We start from the raw sequence: 8,674 nt of genomic DNA, 5'->3' as shown, positions 1-8,674 counted from the left end.
GTAGAGTTTGTCAGAGAATGAGAATAGATTTCAGAGGAGACAGTCTTTTCGGTCTTCTCCCTAGTCCCCACCTGCCACCTGCCTTTGCCTCCTGTAGAGACAGTTGCAGGGCCCCCAGGCCAGAGTCCCTGGGTCGGAGAAACAACTGTCCCGTATTCTCTCCAAAAATGAGGATTGTAGCATCTTCATGGCCTTGAGTTCAGGGCTGTGGGAGGCCACACAGTGGGGTGGAGAGCGTGGATGAAAACATGGGGACCACTGGGCCACAGTGAGTGCTGCAGACCCAGCCCCCTGCTGAGACTGGCTACAGAAACTCTCTGAAAGGAGACTGCTCTCCTCAGCTCCCTTCCCATATTTCTCTTTGTCTCTGTAGCTGGTTATGTGTCAGTTCTTTCTCATCCCATGTGAGCCAGCACCAGCCCTAAAACGTATTTACAAACATCAGCCTGGGCTATTTTTTGTGCATAATCCGGCTCCCAGAACACTCAAACTAACTTCTAATTGGAAAGCTCAGTGCCTCGGAGAGTGGCTCCACCTGTTGGCCACTTAAAGTTAATATTCTCAACCTGGAGGATGCCTGCTCAAGGGCAGCAGGCCAGAGTGTGTATGGCCACGGGTAGAAGCGTCAGTCCAACTCCTCACATAGACAGTGACTAGGTAAGGATGCTGAAAAAAATTGGTTTTTTAGTATAAAATTTTAATATTTAGAATTAGCCAGTTGGACTCAGTTTAGATGATCCCAATTTTGTTGGCAACGTCCAAAGCATCATAGACTGGGGCCCATCAAACATATGCCTTCTTCTCCCCATCAGGCCTGATCAGGGTGTTGACCTTGACCACGTCACTGTCATAGAGCTTCTCCACAGCCTATCTGATCTAGTGCTTGTTGGCCTTGACCTCCATAATGAACACAAGTGTACTGTTGTCTTCTATCTCCTTCATGACTGACTCGGTATTCAGGGGGAACTTGATGGTGGCATAGTGATCAAGCTTATTTCTCCTGGGGGGTGCTCTTCCAGGAATATTTAGGCTGCCTTAGGAGCCACAGTGTCTTAGGCCTTAGATGGTGGGTGACGTGCAGATCTCTTTGTTTTTGTAGCTGTGGACACCTTTTGGCACTGCTTTATTTGCTTTCAAATCCTTTGCCTTGGCTTCAGCTTTGGGAGGGGCACGGCTTCCTACTTTGCTTTGAGCGCCACCTTCATGAAAAAATGGATGCTGAAAATTTATCCTCTGGGATCTGAGAGGTGAAGGGGGATTTAGAGACCAATCGAGTCCCACTCACTCACTTCTCAGGTGGGCAATCTGAAATCCAGGGATGGGGAGTCTTGAGATAAATTAGTTGAAGAATCAGGACAACAGCCCAGATTTCTGTCCTCCTTGTCTGACATTTAGTCATTCTAGTACATTAGAACAGCTCATTGTGAAGTTCACTTTTTTTCATCGGAATTGCAATTTTAGAGGGAAGAGAGGGTCAACCTCTACTCCAGTATGAATTTCCTTCCTCTTCCTTCCTCTAAATGTCACTCAGTTGAATCCAACTCTAATCCTTCTCCCTCTAGGAATTCTCCCCTGAGATCCAGAAATCTCCCCTCTGATGCCCCACAGGCAACCCATCATTCATTCAACATATACAGAGGCCCTGACCTACACACTGGAATACAGTATCACAAGACCAGGTTTTACACTCAAGGGATGGGAGGATTAGTGAAGAGATAGATGATAGATAGATAGATAGATAGATAGATAGACAGACAGACAATGGGTAATTTCACATACTAAAAAGTGGTTTGAAAAAGATGAAGAGGGCAATGTGATAAAGAATAACTTTGAGTGAGAAAACTTTAGCTTGAGTGACCAGGGAATTGGTTCTGAAGAGGGCTCAGGTACAAAGGAGGATGAGGAGGAGGGAAGGGAATCCCAAGCAATGGGAACAGTAAGTGCAAATGCCCTGGTTCTGGCATAAGATTGGCAGGTCCAGAACATAGAGATGGGTAAACTTGTGGACAAGGGTGGTAAAATCAGGGAAGTAGATGGAGGCCAGATCTGGGGGTGACTGGGGTTTGTATGGTGCCTCCAATGGGAAGTTATTACAGGGCTGAAACAAGAAAGGGTCACAGTCGTAGTCACCCTTCAGGTGTGTCTCCTGTGCATCAGTGCTGGAGGGCTCCTCTTTTAACCCTCATCGCACTAGAAAGTCTCTCCTCTGGGCCCCAGTGTTAACATCTTCATGTCACTGACATTGTGCCCACCACCTTTTTTTTTAAAAGAATGAATGGTTTGTATGTCTTTCTACTTCACTAGAAAGTTAATTCCATCTGTAGGGAGAGAGTGGTAGAGTCCAGATCTGGAGCAGGGTACCTATGTGTCACATAGTGGCAGTGAGGCTTTAGGTGATTCATTCAATATCTCCATGCCTCAATTTCCTTGTCTGCAAAAGGAGGACAATGGTACATACCACATGGCATTTTATGAATTGTGTAAAACATAACGATGGTAGGCACAGCATAACACTCTATGAATAGCAGATATTGTTCAGGTGTGTCCTTCAGGGCTTGCCCCTGAGAAGGTTGGGCCCACACCACTCAGGGCCTCTGGCAGTGGTGTGCTTCACTTATGGAATGAGGAGACTCCTGAGGGAGGGGATTCAGTGACAGGTTCAAGACCGTGAGTTTGGAGGGCTAAGCTGGCAGAAGTGTGAATAAAGAAAGAGGATGATTTCTAGATTTGACTATTCCTTTAGCTGACATAGGTGAATAAGAGGTAGTGGAGTTGACTTGGCAACAGACTTTCAAGTACACATCTCAACAAACCTAGGAGGCAGGGGTTCTTATCTTCCTTTTATAGGGCTATTGAGAGGGTGATTTTCAGGGGGACACAGGGAGCATGTGTTGGATCCAGGATTCACACACAAGTTTGTTTAACTTTAAAATCCAGGGTTGCTCTTTCTAGTTTGTTTATTTTGATCTTTAACCCCCATAGCAGCTGGCCTTGTTCATATGCAAATTTATTGCCCTAGTGATCATGCTGGTGCCTGAAATCTTTCCATCAGCTTTGCTGTCTCCCTTGCTCCTGTGAGGCTTGGCTTCCTCCTGGCACTGGGCTCCTGGTGACAACACCGTGAAAAGAGTTATGATGTCTTCCTTTGGGCCCTGATGCCCCAGATGGAGGTAACGGTCAGAAAGATTGAAAACTGAAGTTCCACATTGTAGTTTTGTTTATCAAATCCACTCCTATTGTGTTCAAATTAGAGCTTGTTTATACTTTTTCAATGTACAGTTTGACCTCTTTCAAGATTATGAGGGTGCAAACACAGGCAGGTCTGTCTGGGAGGTGGTGGTGTCCTTCATCGTTCAGGAGGTCTGGGCCTCACACAAACTAACTGCCTGCACCCAGTTTTCTCCTCTCACGATGGGGTGACAGTAGTTACTGGGGCAGTTTAGAAGAGTACCTCACCACAGTTAAGTTAGCAATTGTCATTATTGTCATATTTACTCCAAAGAGAGAATTGAAGTCTTATTTTAAAAAAGAACATTATACCAGGGGACTACAGACAAAGGGGTTACTGAAATTAAATTTTAAGTGAAAATAAAACAAACATAAAACAGCAAAGCAAAGGGTAAGTACAGTACTTTACAAGGTCCTTATCGTAAAGCGATGCACGCTATGCCCAGTTTGTTTGTTAGAAGACTCCATTGTTACCTTGACAATAAAGTAAACTTGAAACTCCAGGAGTAAAGCCCCTTGTCTTCAGCAACACATGCCCACGTAACTCTTGGTTTTCAATTATGTGGGCCGGTGTCTCTACCTTCACAATACAACACAGGGCTGCCACTTCTCATTGCCTCCAATGCTGTCCCTCTGGTCCAGCCACCATCATCTCCCACCTGGACTGTTTGTATCAGCCTCAGCCTTCTAACCCAACTCCCTGCCTCCTCACAGTCACTCCTCCACCCAGGATTCGATTGGAAGCTCAGGTCCTCACAGTGGCCTATAGGATCCTCAGATCCTATAGGATGACTCCATGTGACTACACTCCCAGGACTTCTCTGGTTTCCTACTCCTCTTCTCCTGGCTCACCCCAATCCCACCACTCTCTGTGTGCAGGAAGGGTGATGGAGCTCTGTGAGAAAGCTGCTTCCATGGTTTACTGTGAGCAGAAATGTTTCTCCTTCCCTTTCCTTTTCCTAACTTCCTTCTGCCTCCTCTTCTCTCTCTGTTCTTTTTATTCCTCTTAGTAAATAACTGATCACGTTTCTCAAAAACAAAGTGGAGGTTGGTTCTTTTGGTACAACAAACATTAATACCCATTCTGCTGAGAGTTCAACGCGAATGGCATCAACAGGGTTTGGGAAGAGCCTTAGGAAAAGGTTAAGGTTTGTTAAAAATAGTTTCTAAACTCTTCAATTACCACCTTTATATTTTTATTTGAAGGAACTAGCTGCAAGAAAAGAGATCTCTAACAGCCCTCTTGAAAGTTTGCACTTTGGTGGGGATATTTTATTGGGAAATCTATATGGTCAGATAGTTGTTATTAAGTTGGGTTTAAGAAAATATTCCTGGTGAAAGATCATTAGAATCTTAGCCTTATTAAAGATTACCAGAAAACTACTTCATGATTTTACCAGGAATTCAATTTTTTTTCCCAGAAAAGGTTGCAAAAACATTTCGTATACAACCGTTACTTTTCAGACCAGAATTAGTACAATTTTTTCCTGCTCAATGCTTTGGAGAGAATAGCTCAAAGCAAATTTGGCCCAAACTCTGATCTTTATCTTGGGACAAAAGTCTTCAGATTGAGTCAGCACTGAATCTGAATCTGACTTTAATTTGTTCCTAATTTGTATCCAGGAAGCTGCAGGAGACCCAGGGATGTTCAGTTAGATGCTCTGCAGGAACCACACCAGAGCTCCATCACAGCACAGAGAGCCACTCTGAGTCTCAGGTCCAGCGTCAGAGGCTGCCACCTTGTCCTGTGTAATTATTTCAAAATAAAGTCAGATTCATCAGAATCTTGATGAGTCCCTGGGGTGGCACTAATAGCCTGAGTTATATCTCTGGCCATGAATAGATTTAATTTACATTTTTAGATCATTTAGATTTTATATAAGAACAGAAAACTTCATTAAGTAGCATTTAGAAATGTCTAATAGTATAAAATGAGAAAAAACTATCTACATTGTGAAATCTATCAAATGAAATTTTTTCTTATCACCAAAAAAAAATGTTAAGTTAAAACTTCATGACCTGAAGCTGAGGACTTCTGGCCAAGATGGAGGTGTAGGAGGACACACTGTGCCTCCTCACACAACCAAGATAGAAACAACAACAACTTAGAAACAGAATAACATCCAGAACTGACAGAAAATTGACCTGTATGGAAGTCAGACAACCAAGGAGTTAAAACAGACATGTTCATCCAGATCAGCAGGAAGGATGGAGTCAGGCAGCCAGGTGGAGAGGGGTCGCAGCACAAAAAGCAGTGGCACTGGGAGCAAGCATCCCAGGCATGCAAGACCACAGTGGGTGGACCCTGGGCACACAGGTGGTGGCTGGCAGACCCCGGGCTCGGGGTGGCAATGGGCAGACCTAGCGAGGCGGCGATCGTGAAGCGAGGCACTGCTCACAAGGCAGGTGGCTGACTGGGCAGTCCCAGGGTCCCAGCGCCAGGAAATAGAGCCTCGGGGCACTGATTGAAAACACCTGTGGGGGTTGAGGCACAGGGAGAGACTACCGGCCTCACAGGAGAGTTTGTTGGAGAGACCCACAGGGTTCTAGAATGTGCACAAGCCCACCCACACGGGAATTAGCACCAGAAAGGCCCAGCTTGCTTGGGGGAAGCGGCAGAAAGGACTGAAAGCTGGCAGAGAGTGGAGCAAGGGCCATTGTTTCACCTCAGAACCTGCCCCCACATACAGCATCACAACCCAACAACTGGGTTGACCCAATTTCCTGCCCTGGTGAACACCCAAGGCTCTGCCCCTCAAAGTAACAGCCTGGACAAACAAACAAACAAAAGGCCCAAACAGAAGAACAGATCAAAGCTCCACAGCAAATACAACTAAGCAACCAAGAGATAGCCAACCTATCAGATGCACAGTTCAAAGCACTGGTGATCAGGATGCTCACAGAATTGGTTGACTTTGGTCGCAAATTGGATGAAAAAATGAAGGCTACCATAAGTGAAATGAAGAAAAATGCACAGGGAGCCAATAGTGATGGAAAGAAAGCTGGGTCTCACATCAATGGAGTGGACCAGAAGGAAGAAAGAAACATACAATCAGGAAAGAATGAAGAAATAAGAATTCAAAAAAACGAGGAGAGGCTTAGGAACCTCCAGGACATCTTTGAACGTTCCAACACCCAAATTATAGGGGAGCCAGAAGGGGAAGAGGAAGAGCAACAAGTGGAAAAGTTATTTGAACAAATAATAAAGGAGAACTTCCCCAATCTGGCAAAGGAAATAGACTTCCAGGAAGTCCAGGAAGCTCAAAGAGTCCCAAAGAAGTTGGACCCAAGGAGGAGCACACCAAGGCACATCACAATGACGTTAGCCAAGGTAAAAATGAAGGAGAGAATCCTAGAAGCAGCAAGAGGTAAGGAGACAGTAACCTACAAAGAAGTTTCCATCAGACTGTCAGCTGATTTCTCAAAAGAGACCTTACAGGCAAGAAGGGGCTGGAAAGAAGTATTCCAAGTCACGAAAGACAAGGACCTCCATCCAAGATTGCTCTATCCAGCAAAGCTATCATCTAGAATGGGAGGGCAGATAAAGTGCTTCTCAGATAAGGTCAAGTTAAAGGAGTTCATCATCACCCAGCCCTTATTCTATGAAATATTAAAGGGACTTATTGAAGAAAAAGAAGATGATCAAAACTATGAACAGTAAAATGACAGCAAACCCACAACTATCAACAACTGAACCTAAAAATACAAAACAAAACCCCACTAAGCAAACAACTAGAAGAGGAACAGAATCACAGAAATGGAGATCACATGGAGGGTTATCATGGGGAGGGGGAGGGGGAAGAATGGGGGAAAAGGTACAGGGAATAAGAAGCATAACTGGTAGGTACAAAATAGACAGGGGGAGGTTAAGAATAGTATCGTAAATGGAGAAGCCAAAGAACTGGTATGTATAGCCCGTGGACATGAACTAAATGGGGGGAATGTGGGTGGGAGAGGGTGTGCAGGGTGGAGGGGAATGAAGGGGGGTAATGGGACAGCTGTAATAGCAAAATGTATAAAATACATTAAAAATAAATTTCCTATATTGTTTTATGTATACCTAAGAACTTATTAGGTTTATTAAAGGAGATACAAATTAGATATAATTGACCTAAAATGAGAAATTATAAATGTGTATTAGTTACATATTGCTGCATAAAAATTACCCCCCAAATTTAAAGTAGCATACATTTATTCTCTCATAGCTGCTGTGGGTCAGGAGTCCAGGTGTGACAGTTAAACACTCTGCTTCAGCGTATTTCCCAAAGCTGCAGGCAGGTGTCAGACATAACTGCAGGCTCATTGTCAAGTTCAGCCATGGAAGATCAATGCCCAAGCTCACTCAGGTGGTGTTTGGCAGGATCAAGTCCCTTGTAGATGTTGGTCTCAGTTCCTTGACAGATGGGATGCTCCAATATGAAAGCTTGCTGCATCAAAGCATACCAGTTAAAGTGAGAGAAAGTGCCAGCAGGAGAAAGAATCCTTGCAAAAGAAAGTCACATCCATGTGCAACACAGTCATGGGAGTGACATCCCATCACTTTTTCTCCATTCTGTTCTTTAGAAGCAAATTAGTAGGTCCAGCCTACACACAAGCGGGGAGGGATTGTAGAAAGGCAGGTACCAGGAGATGGGATCATTGGGGTCATCTTCAAAGTCCATCTACCACAATAAAAGGCTGTGGTAAGATAGACCTCCCTAGTGCCTTTGTGCAAACCTGGCCTAGGCTTGCCAGGTTTAGAAGGCTTGATTGAGTGAAGGAGTGAAGAAGGACCATGATAGGTGCATAAGGCTGTGTGTGTGTTTCTTTCATATGCTCCATCTCTTCCACTTCTCACAAGCTACTGTTTCAGGCCTTGGCTAGGATTGGAGGCTATGGTACAGTCGTGACCTGTCATTAAGCCCTCTGGGCCTTGCAAATGGCCCTCTCTCTCTTTGGTTGGTATTTTTCTGGGTTTCTTAGCGATGCCCCTACAAAGAACCTCCTCCTACTCTTCTCTTCATATGAGAGATGCTTCTCTTTTCTGGATGGTGTGTGATCCATCCCTCTGCTGGGTCACATTGCTACCACCTCTACTTTCAACCATTCTCCCTGGACATATTTCTTCCTAAGGACCCCAAGTTCATGCCATGGGGCCACTGGTCTTTGGGCAGTTCATCCACCTGTTCCCAGGGCAGCCTGGCTTTCAAGATTCCACTGTTTCAGGCACAAGCTGTGACGTTTTCCCTTCAATCCCTCTGGCTTATTTCAGACCCCAGTCCTTCCAACTCTGGGCAACACAAGCAAAGCTCCCCAAGTAGACCTTGGAGTCAAAGCCTCTCTCACCTAAGGTGTGAAAGAAAGCCTCCCTTTCCTCCTGCTGGGACAAGCAGGAGGGAGACATTTACAACTTTCCAACAACTCACTCTACCTTTCCACACATCCAGCTCAACTCTTCTTACAACTG

At 44.9% G+C, this 8,674-nt stretch overlaps 1 pseudogene; it reads right to left on the bottom strand.

Annotated features, from left to right (window-relative positions):
• Positions 1-682: 682 nt before the first annotated feature.
• Positions 683-7,889, bottom strand: LOC118501440 (annotated as a pseudogene).
• Positions 7,890-8,674: the final 785 nt, after the last annotated feature.

The sequence above is a fragment of the Phyllostomus discolor genome, chromosome 6, assembly GCF_004126475.2.
Source record: "Phyllostomus discolor isolate MPI-MPIP mPhyDis1 chromosome 6, mPhyDis1.pri.v3, whole genome shotgun sequence".
Classification (NCBI taxonomy): domain Eukaryota; kingdom Metazoa; phylum Chordata; class Mammalia; order Chiroptera; family Phyllostomidae; genus Phyllostomus; species Phyllostomus discolor.
Note: the sequence above shows the minus strand (reverse complement) of the source record. Positions and strands in the feature narration are given on the sequence as shown.